This window comes from Danio rerio, chromosome 1, assembly GCF_049306965.1.
Source record: "Danio rerio strain Tuebingen ecotype United States chromosome 1, GRCz12tu, whole genome shotgun sequence".
Taxonomy (NCBI): Eukaryota; Metazoa; Chordata; class Actinopteri; order Cypriniformes; family Danionidae; genus Danio; species Danio rerio.
Genome location: NC_133176.1, coordinates 59,872,501 through 59,887,500, shown reverse-complemented (window position 1 = coordinate 59,887,500; position 15,000 = coordinate 59,872,501). Strand labels below are relative to the sequence as shown.

At 37.8% G+C, this 15,000-nt stretch overlaps 2 protein-coding genes across 7 annotated transcripts in view; both read left to right on the top strand.

The window, feature by feature from the left end:
• gcgrb (glucagon receptor b) overlaps nucleotides 1–15,000 on the top strand; it is a 53,987-nt gene that overhangs the window by 635 nt on the left and 38,352 nt on the right. For 2 of the 6 annotated variants that reach the window (XM_073907118.1, XM_073907111.1), the window contains exon 1: nucleotides 1–12. This exon is cut by the window's left edge and continues 635 nt beyond it. The exons of the other annotated variants lie outside the window; for them this stretch is intronic. The gene's annotated coding sequence lies outside the window, so the exon portion shown is untranslated. The remainder of the gene's footprint in view (nucleotides 13–15,000) is intronic. 6 annotated transcript variants of the gene reach the window in all.
• slc25a10b (solute carrier family 25 member 10b) overlaps nucleotides 1–15,000 on the top strand; it is a 69,365-nt gene that overhangs the window by 47,728 nt on the left and 6,637 nt on the right. The window lies entirely within an intron of this gene.

Below are 15,000 nucleotides of genomic sequence, written 5' to 3'. Positions count from 1 at the left end.
CAAAGCATTCAGGTCAGAATATTGGTTATTTTTGACAAATTAAATATTGTAAAATGTTGTACAAGCTATATTAAATGTTTTATTTGCACCATGATGTTTGTAGAAATTGAATAAGATCTTTTTGAGAATCAGAAATTAACCGTGGTGATGACAATAACAATAGTATTATTTACAATAGCTAATAAATGCTACACTAACTGCAGTTTAACCATGGTCTCTTTTTCAGTAAAACGGTGAAAATAGAATCAATGCACAATGGTGATCAGCACACACAAACACACACACACACACACACACACACGCGCGCGCGCGCATACAAATAAATAGTAACATGGTACATTTTACTATAATAAAAACTGCATCTTTAACACTTTAACAGTGGCTCTGTGACACTAACTGTAGTTTAACCATGGTATATTTTGTAGTAAAATGATGATCACAAAAATGATTGTCAATACAAAGGCACACACAAATAAATAATAACATGGTACATTTTACTATAATAAAAACTACATCTTTAACACTAAACTGTGGCTTTGCTAGACTAACTGAAGTTAAACTATGCTATATTTTGTAAAAAAACATTAAATATACATATGATAATCAGTACACAGACATACACACAAAGAAATGGGAACATGGTACATTTATATTTTTCATACTATAAAAATACATACTATACTATATACAGCAATGGTGTCCAAACTCGGTCCTGGAGGGCCGGTGTCCTGGAGAGTTTATCTCCAACTTGCTTTAACACACCTGCCAGGAAGTTTCTAGTTAATCTAGTTAATGCTTGATTAGCTAATTCATGTGTGCTTGATTAAGGTTGGAGCTACACCGGCCATCCAGGTTTGTGTTTAGACATCCCTGACATACATACTTTAATAAAACTGCATCTTTAATACTTGAACATGCATTTCAACCACTGTTGATCTTTTGTGAATGCCTAAAAAAGTTACTCAGTGTGATGCCATGAACACAATTTTGGCAAAACATTAAATTAGATTAATTATATTATATAATTATATTAATTAATTATATTAACCATTTTATATATATATATATATATATATATATATATATATATATATATATATATATATATATATATATATATATTAGACATTTGCATTAGCGAGCAGTTGGACTGGTGTACCTAATAAAGTGGCCGCCGAGTGTAAGTCACATTTTTTTGTCAAAATAATCTAAAATAAGTTACAATTCATCGATTCGTCCAACTGCGCAAACTAATGCCACTGTTCTACTGTAGTACATCTTTAATATACCGTGGTGTAAATGAATCCATTTGACTGTCAGTGGAGTTGTGTGTTCTGTCTGATGTGTGTAGTAATCACTGGCCTGTCGCTGAGATGTCAATGATGAACTCTATATTGAGGGCTATACATAGTGAGTCTCAGTAAACACTCAGGATCGTTTGTTCACGCCGGCCGGCCGCTGATGTTCACTTGTGTGGTCATTAAAGGAGATGTTGGCTTTAGTGTTTATCTTACGCACAAGTCGATCCCTGGAGTGTGTGTTCTGCTCTGTGAGGCTGCACACGACGATTCTCTGCCAATAAAACACGCTGAATATCTGCGAGTGCGTGTTGGTGTGTGTGCTTGTGTCCAAGTGTGTGTGTGAAAGAGAGTGTGCGCTTGTGATTGTGTACAAGTGTGTGTGTGTAAGAGAGGGAGAAAACGTGTGTGTGTGTGTGTGTGTGTGTGCTTGAGTTTGGATCCAATTGTGTGTGTAAGAGAGACCGGGAGTGTGTGTTTGTGTGCGTGTGCTTGTGATTGTGTACAAGCGTGTGTTTGTGTGTTATGGAGAGAGAAAATGTGTGTGTGCTTGTATTTGTGTCCAAGCGGATGTGTGTGTGTGTACAAGTGTGTGTGTGTAAGAGAAAATGTATGTGTGTGCTTGTCTTTTTCAAGTGTGTATGGTGTGTGTGCGTGTGTGTGTGTGTGTGATAAAGAGAGAATGTGTGTGTGTGTGTGTGTGATAAAGAGAGAATGTGTGTGTGTGTGAGTGGGAGTGTGTTTATGTCAGTTTGTGTGTGCACTTGTGTTTGTCATAGTTTCCATTTTTGTGAGTATGTGTGTTTGTGTCAGTGTGTGTGTGTATTTGTGTTTGTTTCAAAGTGTGTGTGTATGTGTGGGTGTTTTTGTGTATTTGTGAGCATGTTGTTTCTTGTATGTGTGTGTGGTTGTGTGTGTGTGTGTGTGTGTCTGTGATTTTATGTGTGTATCCACACTGTTGGTTTATGTGTGTGCGTGTGTTTGCAATATGTATGTGTGTGTCTGAGTGACTGTCTGTGAGTATGAGAGTGTGTGGTGTGTGCGGGTTTTTGAGTGTGTTTAATGTGTGTGTCTGTCTGCGAGAGTGTGTTTAATGTGTGCGTATTTCAGTGTGTGTGTTTGAGCATCTTTGTTTGTGTAAGTGTCTGTCTGTGTATGCGTGTGTCTGTCCGAGTGTGTGTGTGTGTGTGTGTGTGTGTGTTTTGAGTCTGTTTGTAAGTATGTTTGTGTGTGAGTGTCCATCTGTGAGTGTGTGTGTGTTTGTTTGCAGATGTGTGTGTTTGACTGTGTATGTTCGAGTGTGTGTGTGTGTTTTGAGTCTGTTTGTAAGTATGTTTGTGTGTGAGTGTGTGTGTGTGTGTGTGTGTTTGCAGATGTGTGTGTTTGACTGTGTATGTTCGAGTGTGTGTGTGTTTTGAGTCTGTTTTTAAGTATGTTTGTGTGTGAGTGTGTGTGTGTGTGTGTGTGTGTTTGCAGATGTGTGTGTTTGACTGTGTATGTTTGAGTGTGTGTGTGTGTGTGTGTGTGTGTGTGTGTGTGTTTAGAGTCTGTTTGTAAGTATGTTTTTGTGTGAGTGTCCATCTGTGAGTGTGTGTGTGTTTGCAGATGTGTGTGGTTGACTGTGTATGTTCGAGTGGGTGTGGGTGTGTGTGTCTGTCTGTCTTTCTGTGAATGTGTGTTTGAGCATTTGTGTTTAATGTGTGTGTTTGTGTTTGCAGATTGTGTGTTTGAGTGTGTAATGTGTATGTTTTATCGTGTGTGTGTGTGTGTGTGTGATGGAGCAGTTAATGCAGTAAACTGATTGGTAACAGTAAGCCATTATCCAGAGCTGTGAGTGTAACAGTAAGGTGATATTGACTTGATATTCCTGCAGTGTGTGAGTGTGATACTGTGAAAACATGATCAGCATTTCTTAATCACGGCGCCGGAGCTCAACTGTGCTGTTATAATCTGTTATAATCTCCTGAGACCGATACTGCAGAGATTCTGCATTAGTGGATTATTTGTTCAGGTTAAACTGCTCGTAGGGCTGGAGGATAGGACAGGTCCATTATTTACTGATGTACTTTATGATTTAATAGTACACTGACAGCTCTATTCAATGCCTGATTCTGATTGGCTGATGAGCATTCTGATGTGTGCTGTTATTGTCAGATAAGCACAGAGTCAAAGTAGTTCTGGCAGGTTTTGAGCGCATTACAGCTCTGTATCACTCCCCTGAATGATTCTATCTATCTATCTATATATATATATATATATATATATATATATATATATATATATTAGAGCTGCACGATTCTGGCTAAATTTTTTCACGATTTTTTTGCTTAAAATAAAGATCACGATTTTCTCACGATTCTGTGGATGTAAAATAAAGGTATGGTAAAAACAAACATATGGCACAACATCGATAATAATATTATGTGCAGGTCTACTGGTTTCTACAAATAATTCTATTCTACTTAAAATAATTCTGATGTTGAATTATTATGTTTGAGATATATGCTTGCAATCTGTCATATTAGACAATTTTATTCACTGGTAAAATCAGACATTTGCCATTATCAGATTATATTCTACAATATATAGGCTGGAGTAGTTATACTGACATTGTAAACATTTATTTTCATGCACAACTGTGGGTTCGCTATGACAGAAAAAACATATCAAATGCTTGTCGTAATCATAACTCTAAAATGCGATATGATCATTTAGATGAAGTGCACACTTTCGGTTTCATTCTGACTGCTTGTTCATACTTCACGCGTGGCTCTAAACGATCACTCTGTGCCAAAAACTGAATATTATTTACAACTGTATTACCTGTTACTCACAACATATGCAGGTTCTGTTCACTAAAGTAGACGGCCACGCGTCTATCAAGTAGAGCAAACGCGCGCCCTCTCTGTGATAACAGCTCAGGGTCAGCAGCTCACGTCACGTGTGATTCCCCCATCGCGAAAACATCATTATATTAAAACAAAAATGACATTTTTAGGTGAATTATACCTTATAAATACAGTATGTGACTCATTCAACATCATTTGGAGGTGTCATTATCACTGAGCAACGTGTGTGAAACAATGAAAAGACTCGTGCGGCCGCCTTTTCTTCTCTCCTGAACTTGAAAATATGAAAACAGAATCGTAGAAATGCTGAATTAAGATTGTCTAGGGGGTCGAATCGAGATCGCGATCTTTTAACGATTAATTGTGCAGCTCTAATATATATATATTGCTTTATTAAGTATATTTCACCAGATGAGTTGAATAGATCTATTTAGAAAGAATTCTTATTTTCAGACATTGGGATGATTTTGTAAAGGAGTGCGTCTACATGAATAATAATAGGCCAATCACAAACATTGATGAACACAGTAGAGTGATGACACTGTACAAATAAAATGCAAGTCTTCATAGACTGCCCTTTTCTAAGACACTTCTGTTCACTTTTTCCACTCATGAACATTAGCCTGTTTAGAATCTACCACTATGCTGACATGCAGGCATTTGTAGCTCCGCCCTCTTCTGACAAGAGCACATTTGAATTTAAAGTGACAGTCAGCAAAACACAACAATAGGAATTTAAGCCTAAAAGGGTCAGTTTCAGAGAGGTAGAAAACATTATTTGTGTTATTTTGAGCTGAAACCTTTTACACACACACACACACACACACACACACACACACACACACACACACACACACACATACATGTTTGTTTTTGTGAAAAAAAAAAGTAATGTGTGGGGACATTACATAGGTTTCCATTCATTTTATACAGTCCAAACTGTATATTGTATTGCCCTCACCCCACCCCACCCCTAAACCCAACCATCACAGGAGACTGTGTGCAGCCTTACTCAAATTAAACTCATTCTGTAGGATTTATAAGCATTTTGAGAAATGAGGACGTCACCAATGTCCTCATATTTCACCTCCTTTTTGTAATGCCTGTGTCATACCCATGTCATTATACAGATTTGTGTCCTGATATGTCACAAACACACACACACACACACACACACTCACACACACACACACAAACACACGTACACACACACACACACACACACACACATCTTGTAAAAAAGAGCATAATTGGTCACCTTTAACTCACATAACCTAATGAATTCTTTCCTTAAATACCTTAACTACCCTACAGAATGTTGTTGTCTGGACGTGTGAGATGTGTTTAATTATAAAAATAGTGCCTATTGTAAAATCTGCTTGAATATTTCAGAGCCGTGAGCTTCAGGGCCACAGCATTATCTCAGCCAGTTCTTCTGGAATGTGCTGCTGGCTCTTAAATATGTCTCAGGTGGTGGGTAAATTTGAGATTAATTAATTCATTTTTATTAATTTTTTCTTTGAACAGTTCTGACGGCATTTGTTGTTTTGTGCGTCATACGTGAAATGCGTAAAATATTCTACCATTTTAGTAAGTAAATGTATTGGACAGATTACTGAGATATGGCTGATGTAGAATATAATCATCTGAGAGAAAACTTCAACTTAATAATAAGAAAGATCTTGATCACTTAAAGCTGAAAAGAAACTTCTAAAATGAAGAAGTGGAGATGCGTAATATAAATGAAGGGCTACGTTCAAATGCCAAATCCTAAAATGAATACTGAGAAGAGTAAAGTGAACGTCATTTCAGGATATGAATGAAGATTACAGTGTGTTATGATTAATGCTGAGACAGCACTGAGGGAAAATAATGAGCAAATAATGACTGAGCTGCTGTTTTAGGGTCATTTTGGCTGTTTGTTTTCCTCTCGAGAAACTGAGGTGTGTGTGTGTGTGTGTGTGGTTGTGTCAATTATGTTATTTCTGTTGTGTTCTCTTGTTTCCCTCAATATAAAACTGATTTGAGTTTATTTAATTGAATCTGCTGATAGAACAGAGGAAAATAACCATTACTGAGTCAATTACTGTTTCACACTGTGTGTGTTTGTGTGTGTGGACCTGTGTTGTTTGTGCTCCTGTGTGCATGCGCATTTATGTTTGTGTGTCTGTGTGCGCATGTGTGTATGTGTGTTTGTGTGCATGTGTCCACGTTTGTGTGCATGCCTATGTGTGTGTGCACCTGTGTGCGTGCATGTTTGTGTGTGTGTGACTGTAAACACGTTTGTGTGTGTGTGCACGTGTGTGTGCATACGTGTTTGTATGTTTGTATGCGCATTTGTGTGTTTCTGTGGGTGCATTTGTGTGTGTGTGCACCTGAGCGTGTTTGCCTGAGTGTGTGTGCACTTGTGTGGACTCCTGCGTATGTGCGTTATGTGTGTGTGCCTGTGAGTGCGCCTGAGTATGTGCATGTTTGTGTGTGTGTGTGTGCACCTGTGTGTGTTTGTTCACCTGAGTGTATGTTTGTGTGTGTGTGTGTGTCCATGTTTGTGAGTTTCTGTGTGTGTGTGTGCATGTGTGTGTGTGTGTGTGCACCTGTGGGTGTGTATGCATGTTTGTGTGTGTGTGTGTGTGTGTGTGTGTGTGTGCATGTTAGTGTGTGTGTGTACCTGTGTGTGTGTGTGTGTGTGTGTGTGTGTGTGTGTCTGTGTGTGTGTGTGCATGTTTTTGTGTGTGCGCATGTGTGTGCACTTTTGTTTGAGCACGTTTGTCTGTGTGTGTTTGTGTGAGCCAATTTGAGTGTGTGTTTGTGTGCACATTTGTGTGTGTGTGTGTGTGTGTGTGTGCCTGTGTGTGTGTGTTTGTGTGTTTTGTGTTTTCTGTAACATGTCTGACTCTCATTACTGTGTTGCTGTGTGTAAAACACAGCAGATCCACTATCTTTCACAGGTTTTCACACACTGTAGTTTTCACGTACAGCTTATTTTTCACACACTGCAGACAGGTATCGATGATAATATATGGACATTAAATATAATATCCTCCGTCTTTCTGTATTATTTGTACTCCTGAAGCTGCAATATTGTCCACATTATGACACACACACACTTCATATGAACAGAGACTGAGTTTATACAGGTGAAAAGCGTCTCAAACCCTGCACTAATGACATGCTGACTATGTAGGGTGTGTGAAGTGAGTGTGATTTGAAACAGAGCTCATTTCATTCAGGTGAATCTTGCCCTCTCACACACACTCTCTGTGATGAAGCGTGATTAGAAACACAAGCGGAGTTTACATGAAGAGCGAGCGAGCTTCAGTCACTGAGCCTGAAGCCCACTGAGAGTGTTTGTATTCATGTAGAGCTGTGAGTCAGTGGTGCGTCCCATGAGGAAACACACACACATATACTCACAGACTCACACATGCACGCATATTCATACATACATTAACACACACACACATACTCACAGACTCATATGCATGCATACTGAGTTTTGAGTCTTTTTAATAACTTATTGCTCTAAATAACATATAATGCTAATTGATTACTTTATTGGGCTTGATATTTAGGTAAATTATCTATTTTCTTTTAGCTCAGAGAAAAATTTGAACACTTGATTCTTTACTGTGATTCAGTCCATGTGAGTCAATTCATATTAACTTGGTTCATTCAGAGAGCTTTGAGTCTTTTTTTAATTCACCCATTGCTCTAAATAACATCTAATGCTAATTTATTCCTCTTTTGAGCTTTATATTTAGGTAAATTATTATTTTTTAACTCAGTTTTAAAACTTGATTCTTTACAGTGATTCAGTTCATGTCGGTTCAGATTGACTTAGTCCATACATGGAGTTTCAAGTGTTTTTTTATTCACAAACTCTTCAAAATAGCGCACAAAGCTGATTTTTTTCTTTTTTGAGCTTAATATTTAAGTATATTATTTATTCCTTTATCGCAGAGCTCAGTTTGAACACTTGATTCTTTATAGTGATTCAGTTCATGTGAGTCGGTTCCGATTGACTGGGTGTTTTCATTTTTTTTAAATCACTTATTGCTCTAAATCACATACAGTTCAAATTAATTCCTATTTCAAGCCTAATATTTAGGTACATTTTTTATTCATTTAACTTAGGGCTCAGTTTGAACGCTTGATTTTTAACAGGAATTCAGTTCATGTGAGTCAGTTCAGATTGACTTAGCCCATCCAGGGAGTTTGAGTCTTTTTAATTGCTCTAAATAACTAATAATGCTTATTAATTCCTCTTTTGAGCTTAATATTTGGGTAAATGGCGTATTCCTTTAGCTCTGAGTTCAGTTTGAACGCTTGGTTCTTTACAGTGAGTCAGTTCATGTCAGTCGATTCAGATTGACATTGTTCATTCGGGGAGTTTTGACTCATTTTTTTAATCACTCATTGCTCTAAATAACATACAGTGCTAATTAATTTCTCTTTTAAGCTCAATATTTAGGTGAATTATGTATTTCTTTAGCTCAGAGCTCAGTTTGAACACTTGATTCCTAACAGTGATTCAGTTCATGTGAGTCGGTTCAGATTGACTGGGCGTTTTCAGTTTTTTTAAATCACTTATTGCTCTAAATAACATACAATTCAAATGAATTCCTATTTCAAGCTTAATATTTAGGTGAATTATTGGGTGATTTTTTTTATTCATTTAATTTAGGGCTCAGTTTGAACGCTTGATTTTTAACAGGGATTCAGTTCATGTGAGTCAGTTCAGATTGACTTAGCCCATCTAGGGAGTTTGAGTCTTGTTAATTCCTCTAAATAACTAATAATGCTTATTAATTCCTCTTTTGAGCTTAATATTTGGGTAAATGGCGTATTCCTTTAGCTCTGAGTTCAGTTTGAACGCTTGGTTCTTTACAGTGAGTCAGTTCATGTCAGTCGATTCAGATTGACATTGTTCATTCGGGGAGTTTTGACTCATTATTTTATCACTCATTGCTCTAAATAACATACAGTGCTAATTAATTCCTCTTTTGAGCTCAATATTTAGGTAAATTAAGTATTTCTTTAGCTCAGAGCTCAGTTTGAACACTTGATTCTTAACAGTGATTCAGTTCATATGAGTCGGTTCAGATTGACTTAGTCCATACATGGAGTTTTGAGTCTTTTTTTATTCACAAACTTTTCAAAATAGCATATAAAGCTGATTTCTTTATCCCTTGAGCTTAATATTTAGGTATATTATTCATTCCTTTACTGCATAGTTCAATTTGAACACTTGATTCTTTACAGTGATTCAGTTCATGTAAGTCGATTTCAGATTGACTTGCCAATTTCATTTTTTTAATCACTCATTGCTCTAACTAACATACAGTGCTAATTAATTCCTCTTTTAAGCTTAATATTTAAGTGAATTATTTATTCCTTTTGCTCAGAGCTCAGTTTGAACACTTCTGATTCTTCTCAGAGACTTCTAAGTGACTCACTAAGCTTGAATGTAAATGACTTACACTTGCACTTTTTAAATAATACTTTTAGTTCCTATTAGGGCATCGTGATGATACTTATTTAAAAAAAATACAAAGAAATCACACACTGGGTATCTGAAATAAAGAATGAGTGATTCACGCTGCATCAGAATCAGATTGCAGAGCTGAAGTGACTCTTAGTTCGTTAGTGCTGATTAATCTATGCTAATGAGCTTGTTTCAGACCCCATCGCCGACGGCTGAGAATATCTGCACAGAAAGACACTCTCAGATGCAAGTTTGTATTGATTTTGGCTTTTGTTGAATGAATTATTCATGCAGTATCATGATCTGATGTGCTTGATTCTAGTGCTCGAGTCTAATTTATTGATGTGCATGTGATATTTATGATGCACTCTTTCATAATTCTTCATAATCCTATAAGGACATTAATTGAGCAGGTCTTTGATGTTGTTGTGAATATCAATGAAGCTCCAGATAATGAAAGAGCAGGGATGTGGGACGGTTTCATAGTGGACAATGTAGACATATAACCACTGAATAGTGTGCAATTCTGGATAGAATTAGATTGAAAGGAGACCTATTATGCAAAAATCATTTTTATTAGAGGTTTAAGCACTGTTGGGTGTCAGCAGTGTGTGGAAATAACCAGTTTCTAATGATAGAATGTATTAATTGTATTGTTTATAATCAGACTTGATAAGGGAAACACTTTGATTGACATTCTCCCTTTGTATGATGTCATCAGATGGGGAAAGCCCCGCCCACTAGTGCCCATCTCTCCCTCATTAACATAAACAGCAGCCCTAAGTGAGAAGCAGCCGTCTGTCCATTAGCCATTAGAGTGTTTGAGCTGCTGAAGATAATGTCAGCATAGACTTAGAGGATTATAGATGTGGAGTTTTAGATGAACAGCGACAGGAGCGACATAGACTGACAGAAGCATGAAGCACACGCTGACACTGTTTTGAAACTGCCACTATGCTGACACAGAGGTGATTGTAGCTCCACCCTCTTTTAAAAAGAGCACAGTCTCATTTGAATTTAAAGTGACAGTCACCAAAACCCCACAATTAGTATCAAATCCTAAAAGGGACAGTTTCAGAGAGTTAGTAAGCATTATCTATCTGCTATTTAGAGCTTAAACTTTACATATACACACTCTAGGGACATCCGAGACATATTAGACCCCCTTTAAAGGCTTCCTAATCCACCTAAATTCTTGAAATCGTTTCTCTCAACCTGTTTTATTGTTTTATTTATGCACGTTTTCTTCGATGACATTCATTTAGCATTTGTTTCTATGCTGTTTGCATCCTTCTTAAGCGTTTTTACATTTTCATTGCGAGTTGCATCACATTTTGGGCCATTTTACCTGTAAAGGAGATCCGTTTAATAATTAGATGCATCAAAATATAAGGTGTGTTTCACTTTCAGTCCATCTTAAACATTGTACATCACTTACTAATGATTATACACTCCCTGACAAAAGTCTTGTGGTGGATCCCAGCTGTAAGAGCAACAAATCATAACTTCACTTGTAGTTGATCATTTGATTTGTAAAAGTGTCAGAAGGTGGATTTTTCGGATGAATCGTCAGGTGGTCTGCATCCCAATCATCACAAATACTGCAGAACAACTACTGGAACCAGCATGGAGCCAAGATTCACACATAATTCAGTCAAGTTGGGTGAAGGAAAAGTCATGGTTTGGGGTTACATTCAGTATGGGGGCGTGCGAGAGATCTGCAACATCAACAGCCTGAGGTGTCAAGACATTTGTGCTGCCTATTACATTACAAACTACAGGAGAGGGCAAATTCTCCAGCAGGATAGCGCTCCTTCTCATACTTCAGCCTCCACATCAAAGCTCCTGAAAGCAAAGAAGGTCAAGGTGATCCAAGATTGGCCAGCCCAGTCACCAGACATGAACATTATTGAGTAAATCTGGGGTAAGATGAAGGAGGAGGTGTTAAAGATGAACACAAAGAGTCTTGATGAACTCTGGGAGTCCTGCAAGAACGCTTTCTTTGTCATTCCAGATGACTTTATTAATCAGTGATTAGCAGCAGGGCCGGTGTGGGACTCATTTTCAGCCCTGGAGTTTCAAGCCAGACCGGCCCACCTCAGTTCACGACTGATTCCAATTCAGTTACTAATGGCACTATCACGTCTTTTTCAAGAAAACTGCTGCTTTAGAAATTCAAATGTTTAACAGCCCTAAAAGTATTTTATGTCTTAACAATAAAATCAAAAACAAAAAAAAAAGATTTTTTATGGGAGATTCGACCACAGGCCTGCTACATTGGTAATTCAATGTGCTTACCACTGGACCACATTGGCGCTATTACAGTAAGAGTTAAAAATATTTAATGACTTGCGACCCTCAAGACACAGCACTACTTTCTTTTGATGGCTCAATCTTTTTATCCTATTTTTAGATTTCTGATCAAGTTATGTCAGATTTATTAATGTAGTGAATCATTTGATTTTCATTGAGCAGGTGTAATATTCATTTTATTTGAATTCTTATATTCACTAAGGTGCCGCTGTTTGGGGTCGATAGTTACATTACATCATCATCATTAACGTTAGTTAACCTGCAGGCTGCACCTTTCTCACGGGGCTGCGAGAAAATAAATAAAAAGAGCGGCGCTGCGGCAAAGTAATGATTAAAAAGAGTAAAGCTATGGTCAAATAAATAAATAGAAGAAAAAAGTGTGACTGCTGAGAGTGCAAGCAGCTACAGACACCGGCCCTCGCGGCCAAAAAACAGACCGGCCCACCGGGAATTCTCCCGGTCCTCCCGATTAGCCAATCCGGGCCTGATTAGCAGAGATGTATGGATGCAGTCCTCCAAGCTCATGATGGAGTCAGACACAATATTCATTCTGTCTCCACTGCAGCAGGACTTTATATTCTATACTGGACATTATTTCTGTTCAGTGATGAGACTTTAGTCTAAGCAGAGTCAGAGCTTACTGTCCTGAAGAAATCATTCAAAATCAAGGCATGATCAGATTTTATTGTGCTCAAATAAGCAAAATCTAGAGGCCTTTGCCTTTCATATAAGACACTTCTGATACCAAATGCTCAACTAGAAGTCAACTTATTATTTGAGTTCCTAAAACTTGGATAGAGTCTAAAGACTTTTGTCAGGTAGCGTATACAGATTTAGTACTAAGTTAGCATTTACTCTGTGTGGTTCAGGACTCAAAAAACTGCTAGCCCAGCGTCCTGGGACTGTTGTATTTTCTAGTCGAGCTACCATAAATGAATCCACCCTGCCTCACAGGACTATATTTCAGTGCTTTTTCATTCTCTCACAAATTGGGTCATTTTTGTTGTCTGTAATCTTTATGCATTGCGGAGCCGCTGCTATTGATATCTGTTTGAATGAGCGTTTGCGCTATCAGAATCAGAAAGAGCTTTATTGTCAGGTACAGTATGTTCACACATACAAGGAATTTGTCTTCGTGACAGAGTTTCTACAGTGCAGCAATGACAGAGACAGGGCAAAAACAGATAAATAAATATATTTTAAATAAATATATAAAAAAAATACATTTAAAAACAGAAGTAAATAGTAGAGCTGCAAATATACCAATTGACAAATGTATGTACAGGTATCTTACTATATAAATTATAATTTTTTTTTAATAAATTTTTATTTGATGTCAAACTGGTGATGTCTAAAGAACTGGTACTTTGGTACAAAGTTGTATGTGTGTGAGAGAGTTCGTCTGTGTCTGTGAGAGGGAGAGAGCGAGATAGAAAGAGTGTGTGTGTGTGAAGCTCTCCTTTGCTCATAGACTGTGAGATTATGATGAACATTAAAGTTTGTGGTGCTTCACGAGACACTGTCACACATCATGAACTCCAGAAGACGCACATCAGCACTTTCACAGCCCTCATAATGCAGAATATTTCCACTGGATAACCTTTCAGAGGAGCAGTTAGCTGATACTAGCAGACATATGGGTGGCACAGTGGCTCAGTGCCTAGTGGTGTGTGGGTGTTTCCCAGTAGTGGGTTGCTGCTGGAAGGGCATCCGCTGTGTAAAACACATGCTGGAATAGTTGGTGGTTCATTCTGCTGTGGGGACCCCTGATAATTGAAGTTTGTTTATAAACTAATTTCGAGAGGATCACGTGCTTATTATTGCTTGCAGCCGGTCCCGCATTATTCAATTCATGATTCACCAATCAGACGATTCCCAAGCCTCTATAAATACCCTAAGTTCCAAATGACCGCCATCTTCGTTTTGAAGAATCCCCCCTTCCACACCTACTCCTCCTCCTTTCCTAGATGGGTGGCACAGTGGCCCAGTGGTTAGCAGTGTTGCCTCACAGCAAGAACGTCATTGGTACTAGTCCTTATCAAGCCAGCTGACGTTCCTGTGCGGAGTTTACAAGTTCTCACCATGCTCACGCCGGTTTTCCCCGGGTACTACTCCGGCTTCCGCCCACCGCCAAAAACATGCAACTTAAGTTAATTGACTAATCCAAATCAGCACCATAGACATGCTCCTAGTAAGTAGTTATCTCTTAAGAGCGATCACTATCTGTTCATTAGCACCTCCAGTAGGGGAGTTCTCGAGATCTCGAGTTTAAGTGGGGAGCTCAAACTCCCCTCTCGCCTTGCAAACAGGAGGGAGCCCTGGGCTTGAGGATGTTCTGAGTTCAGGGTTCTCTCCCGGGACAGCATGCCAAACAAGCTTTATAATCAATCAAGTGTGAAAATAAGGGAATAAGTGTGTGTGTTTTTATAAAAAAGCAATTGTTAAGTGTGTCTGCTAGTCGTTCAGGTTAATAGTTTAATCTGTTTACAACCAGCAAAAAAAAAATATCAACAAAAGTTTGTGCAAGAAAGATTTATAAAACAATACCAACACTCATAAGAATTATCAGAAATACAGACACTGATTAGTTGAATTTCTACAGTTGAAACACTAAATGTGAATAAATGAACACAGTGTTGGGTAAGTTACTTTAACCAAAAAAAAACACAAAAAAAAAAAAACACAAATAAGTTAGGGCTGGGCGATGTGGCAAAAATGCATCCTCGATGATTATTTTCTAAATTGAATGATTACGATATATATATATATGTTGTTCATGCTTCAAGATTTTAAAAAGTAACCCAAAAATGACTGAAGCCACAAAAAATTGAGAGTCTATTAAAGGGCATAACATATTTTAGTATGATCAATTTTTGGTGGCTGTAAATTCGGTACATCTCGAACATAAACACACTTATAGATTTCCATTGTTGCACATTTCTGCTGTGTGATTGGTCTTGGATCATTATAGAGTAAAAAAGTCCAGAGCTTATCGCTGTTATTGACATAAATGTTATTGCTATTTGATATATCTTTTATCGGCCCAACCCTGAAA